Here is a 6,669-nt window from a genome sequence, read left to right as displayed (position 1 = left end):
ACTTTGTTAGTCTAAGACCTAGACATGGTCTTCGTTACTTTGCAGGCCCGCGCTTGGGTCTACGCCTTTCCCCCTTGGTTGATCATCTCGCACAATCAATTTGGGACGTCTACGGAACCAGCTTTGAGGGATGCGCCCTTTTTAGCTAGTTTATCCGCTATTTCATTACCATCTATCCCCATATGCCCTGGGACCCAATATAAATGTACGCTACTACCGCTCCCGATTCTTTCCAGGGACTCCTCACACTCTTAACACACTTAAAGATGATGTGCTATGCAAGATAATTGCCTTAATCTCAGTGGCGTAATTATACCATATGGGCTCCTGGCAAATTTTTTTGATCAATAAAAATCGTCACGTTGTACTCAGTTTAATTTTAATAAACTTCGAGATTTTCAGCGCACTCAATAACATGTTATATATGTCCCACTAATGGCCATAGGCCTCCTCTCTTAGCCATGATAGAATGGTCTGTAGTCCATGCTATCCCAATGCGGAAACCTGAATTCATTTACAATGAAATAAAAATAAATTCAATTTCAATAAGATATTTATAAACTTTTAGGCCACCAAGCTAAATTCTATGTTTCATGTCTTCGCGAACGACCCACTCTAAACTCACACTCATTTGGGCACATCGCCAGTCAGAGCGCGCTATCCCCATTTCACCACAAGTAAATCTCACATCTGCAAGGAGAGCCCAGCTAAGGTGCATTAGTCCCATAAGGTTAATGCCTTAGCCTTTAAATCGTGGCCAATACGAAAGTTCGATATAAAACTCACATGAGCCGCTCAGTCAACCATGCTAAGCTGCCACTAAGGCGGTCGCTTTTCGCATCGGCAACGCACAAGCAGAGGTTGGAGTACAGCTATGAATACATACAGCTCATTCTAGTTTCGATTTCTGAAAGCGACAGAAGTAAAAATTGTGGTTTTAATAAAAAATAAAGAAAAAATAGTAAAAGTGAAATTTTACAGTGAAGAAGTGAAAAAGTAAGTGTATTGGTTAACATTACATAAATGTCGACAGCCAAAAGTCAAAAAGTGTTGTGCGTAGCAGCAGCGAAAATGTTCAACATTTGTGTAATAGCGGGGCACGAAATTTCAATCAATTTGGAGTTCCAGGACAAGGGAGTGCTCCGGAAGCAATCAGTTCCACAGAAAGCACGTTTGATGTTTCAGAACAATATAATTACTCTCAAAATGGTTTTAATTGTCTATTGACAAAGCATGAAATTTATTCTTCAAGTGAAAGAGCGGACTCGGCAGATGAGTTTAGTACTCCCTTTAATGAAGTTTTGGCTGTTTGGTTAGTCGAAGGCAATGTATCTAATGTACATGCTAATAAATTATTAGCACTGTTATGTCGCGAAATTTTCGGCCTACCAAAAGACATACGGACGCTAAAACGCGACCAACTGTGTCGGGTGGAAATGGAGAATATTCCATTATGGGCTAAAGGACTGTTTAACAGACTTTTTGCGGCTACATAAAGTGCATATAAGGATGTTGGAATTGAACTTTAATATTGATGGGATGCCAATCGCCAAAAGTTCGCTGCAGAGCATTTGGCCTATTTTAGTGAACGTAAATGGGACGGACTGAGTTTTTGTATTAGGAATTTTTTGTGGACATTCCCATCCAAAAAACACATATGAGTACCTGGCAGGATTTGTAGAAGAGTTAAATGATCTGATCGAAAATAGCTTTATATACGAAAATGAACATTTGCAATAACATGTCGAGCATTTATTTTGGATGCACCAGCCAATTAAAGTAATAAGCACTTTCTTCCAAAATGATTCCACATGTTTTGAAACGGCCGTGCCTCAGTTGGACTATGAAAGCTCTTTTTATGATTTCAATGATGAAGGTAATTTCATCTACATTATATGATTTTTCAAACTAAATATTATTTTGGTTGCAGAATATGATGAGGAGGCGTTAATTCCCAGAACACCAATTTCACCAAACGAGTCAAACGGTTTCAAAGAAGTGGTTAGCAATCAGCTATATGCGTATTCGAATGACCCGACACCAGGTCCTGAAATTTGGAATAAATATGGTGCACTGAAGTAAGCGTGTCTAGCGTTCAATACCCCGTTTACGTCATCAGCGCCCGTCGAAAGGCTGTTTTCATTTGCTGGAATAGTCAATACCCCAAGACGGAATTCATTGTCTGAATTTTCTTTGGAAAAGTTGGTAGTAATGAAGTCGAATATAAACTTTTTGTGATACATATGTAATATAAATCAGCATACATTTAAAGCGACGAGAATGTCATGTTTTTTGTTTTTAGAACGTGCCTTTAATTTTTATACTACAACTAGTATGAGAAAAATTGGAGATAGACCCGCCAATAAGTGTACCGAAATGACCAGGGCTATGAGCCGAAGACAATCCCGTCCTTACTTGTTTAATAAGATTTATGTTTACAGTGAAATTTTGAATAGAAGTTCTTTTAAGTTTGTTACTTTATGAATTAAACGAAAAAAACAACAAAAATATTTCTTATTCTCAGCGTCAAAGGACACTCTGGATACTGTTGTTGCACAAGGTGCCTTCAGAAGGGCGAACGTAAAAATAATCGCATGATCTTTCCTTACCAAAACCATCCTTTCAGGACAAACATAGATTTTCGGCGAAGAGTTGACACCAACCATCATAATCAGCTTAGTACTTTGGAGCATAGCTGGGGAATAATGAATAGTAATCCTAATGATTAGTAATCGGATTAGAAACTTTTATTTTGCAGAATAATTGATTAATTAGGATTAGTTGGCTATACTAATCGATTATTTATTGATTAGATTAGAACTAATCAAAAATTTAATCGCGATTAGTGACGATTAGCCTATCTATTCAAAACTAATAAAAAAAAATTCGATTAGATTTCTCGAGTAGTTTTGATTCGATTTGATTAAATCAAATATTTTTGTAAAAAAAAATGTATTTATTTTTATATATAGTCTGGTTTTTTTTTTTTGTTAAATATTTTTGGTTACAATTGTTGTTCGCGCTCCCTCTATAAAATATATCATCGCTACCATTGCCTACAAACAATTCATCGTCTTCGCAATATGCAAATTGAGTTATGATTAGACAGCTGACCTGACAGTCCGCGTTAAATAAACACTTTTCGTAAAGAGTGATTAAAGTAATAAGCACTTTCTTCCAAAATGATTCCACATGTTTTGAAACGGCCGTGCCTCAGTTGGACTATGAAAGCTCTTTTTATGATTTCAATGGTGAAGGTAATTTCATCTATATTATATGATTTTTCAAACTAAATATTATTTTGATTGCAGAACATAATGAGGAGGCGTTAATTCCCAGTACACAAATTTCACCAAACGAGTCAAACGGTTTCAAAGAAGTGGTTAGCAATCAGCTATATGCGTATTTGAATGACCCGACACCAGGTCTTGAAATTTGGTTTAAATATGGTGCACTGAAGGAAGCGTGTCTAGCGTTCAATACCCCGTTTACGTCATCAGCGCCCGTCGAAAGGCTGTTTTCATTTGCTGGAATAGTCAATACCCCAAGACGGAATTCATTGTCTGAATTTTATTTGGAAAAGTTGGTAGTAATGAAGTCGAATATAAACTTTTTGTTATACATATGTAATATAAATCAGCATACATTTAAAGCGTCGAGAATTTCATGTTTTTTTGTTTTCAGACCGTGCCTTTAATTTTTATACTACAACTAGTATGAGAAAAATTGGAGATAGATCCGCCAATAAGTGTACCGAAATGACCAGGGCTATGAGCCGAAGACAATCCCGTCCTTACTTGTTTAATAAGATTTATGTTTACAGTGAAATTTTGAATAAAAGTTCTTTTAAGTTTGTTACTTTATGAATTAAACGAAAAAAACAGCAAAAATATTTCAAAATAGTTGATCTAATCAAAACTAATCGAGAAATCTAATCGAATTTTTTTTGGTTAGTTTTTATTAGTTTTGATTAGATATGCTAATCGCCAATAAATTTTTGATTAGTTCTAATCTAATCCATTAGTAATCTAAAATATTAAAGAATCAAAAAAAACTAATTAGATTATTTTATTTTTCTAATCGCAATGATTTCTAATTCTAATCGAAGTTCCCCATCTCTGCTTTGGAGTTAGAAAAACTTCCAATCGACATGATTCAAGTGTTTCCCTTAGACTACATGCATGTTGTATGCCTAGGTGTAGTTAAAAATTTGCTAGTATCGTGGTTGAAAGTGAAGAATCGTAAATATTCTTGAAGCCAAATGAAACAAGAAGCTAAACGGAGCTTTTGTATCTATGGTACCAGGGTAGCTTTGTAGAAAACCACGGGAATTTAAAGAGTTAGATCACTTCAAAGCAATGGAGTTCCGCCAATTCTTATTGTATACAGGCCAGGTGGTGTTAACAGGCATATTAAGTGAAGACATGTACGAACATTTTTTGCAACTTAGTCTTGCAATGCGAATTCTTCTTAATGAAGAGGATTGTGTACGAAATAATAAATGTGCAGAAGACCTCTTAAAGGATTTCCTAATAAAGGTTCCTCTTTTATATGATGATTTGCTGTTAACATATAATTTTCACTGTTTGAGTTATTTAGTGAGGGATTCAATTCAATTTGGATCACTTGAGACCACGAGTGCCTTTAAGTTTGAAAATAAACTAGGACAGCTTAAGAAAGGTAAAGAAAAAAAAATAATGTTCCCACACAACTTTACAACAAATTAGTTGAACAGAGTGTGCATGGTAGCCAGAATAAAAATATTGATTCGATTAATTTCAAATTACGAAGCGATGGTTCTTGCAAATTCGTTAAATTTAAAAGCAATTATTTATCATCTACTACACCCTACAACTTTTACTTAGTAAAACATTTTATTTTTAATGTTCATTCCATTTCCAAGTCCGGAGAAAACGAAATTATTGTTCACGGCCAAAGATTGCAAAATTTGTATGATTTATATAAAGCCTCTACCAGCAACGCTTTTTAACATATATTGGACACAAAATTGAATTTTTGCTGAAACTTTTGAAAATCATTTCCTCGCTGAGATATCTTCAAAAGTACTTTCCTTTCAAAACTTCACTGAAACTTCTTATTCATTTGTGTCACTCCCACCAGATCATGCAGCAGAGCTGTTTTAATTACCACACCCAAGACTCTCCTCTCTCACCGGAGACCACATCGTCACAAACTCTGTTTGTATTATAGCCAAGACCAAGTATAGCAACTCTTTTAACACAAACGTCAAACAATAAGTCGCAAGCCCAATTATTTAATATTTGTTTCTCTTTTCTTATATTTTGTTCGATAGCAATTCAATAATTTATCAAAGATTCATGAAAAACACCGTGGAAAAGTAGATGAACGCAACAAGCTCGTATTGACCAGTCTCACGGAGGAAATTAAAGGGCTCCGTAAAGTTTTTATTACACTGCAGAAAGCGGTATCGCATAACAACTACACCATTTTGCTAAAACAACCCTTTAATACTGTTGACGATTTTCTTCAATTCGAGAAAGCTATTCAGGAAGATATACATAGATAAATTTTCCATGCTGGTAAGAATTTAAACAATTCACACAACATTTCAACCATTGTTTACTATATAGTTTGGCAGCTTAAGTAGAGGTTATGTTGCGAATAGAGTGGAAGGCAGTGGACTAGGCAGTCGAATGTCATATAATGAAGGAATGGTGTTCGAAGTTTTTTCAAAGTTAAAAAAAACAAGTAAGAACGGGACTGTCTTCGGCTGTGCCTAAGACTTCATACCTTTCATGAATGGGGCTGAACAATAATCTTATCCCGTTCGTAATCTCCGAATAATCGGATGTATAAGATAAGAAATATATAGTGAACAGATCTACATACCTTAACGATTTTTAAGATAAATATAAAATAAAAAACAGGTAGGTACTTTGTGTGAGGATGCAAAGTTTCAGGTTTTTTGTGGTATGCGTGTAAAAACTATGACTACGAATCACGTATTTCAAAAATATATGACGTAAACGTAACTATTTGATGAAATTTGATGAATTTTGAAGATTCTAGCCGTAAAAAAGGGGTCAAAATGACAGTTTATATGAAGTATATAATATATATACGACCGATCTCTATGATTTTTTCAGACAACAATATATGCTATATACGTAAGCATTTTGTGAAATTTGAAGCTTCTAACTGTTAAAACGGGGCAGAAATTGCGCAAAGTTTCTTATCTGAACAATCCGTTGTATGAGATATATACTATGTGTACCACCGATCTCAATGATTTTTTCAGACATCAATATATGCTATACACGTAAGCAGTTGGTGAAATTTGAAGCTTCCAGCTGTTAAAATGGGGCCGAAATCGTAAAAAAAATATATATATACTATATATATATACTATATATACCATCATATATATATTATATATATCACCGATCTCTATGATTTTTTGACACAACAATACATACTATATACGTAAGCAATCGGTGAAATTTGAAGCTTATAACTGTTAAAATGGGGAAGAAATTGCGCAAAGTTTCTTATCTGAACAATCGGTTGTATGGGATATATACTATATATACCACCGGTATCTATGATTTTCTCAGACAACAATATATGCTATACACGTAAGCATTTGGTGAAATTTGAACATATCTAAACGATTTTTAAGATAAATAT

Source organism: Eurosta solidaginis, chromosome 3 (assembly GCF_040869045.1).
Source record: "Eurosta solidaginis isolate ZX-2024a chromosome 3, ASM4086904v1, whole genome shotgun sequence".
Taxonomy (NCBI): domain Eukaryota; kingdom Metazoa; phylum Arthropoda; class Insecta; order Diptera; family Tephritidae; genus Eurosta; species Eurosta solidaginis.
The sequence above is the reverse complement of the archived record's forward strand: the minus strand, read 5'-3'. Positions refer to the sequence as shown.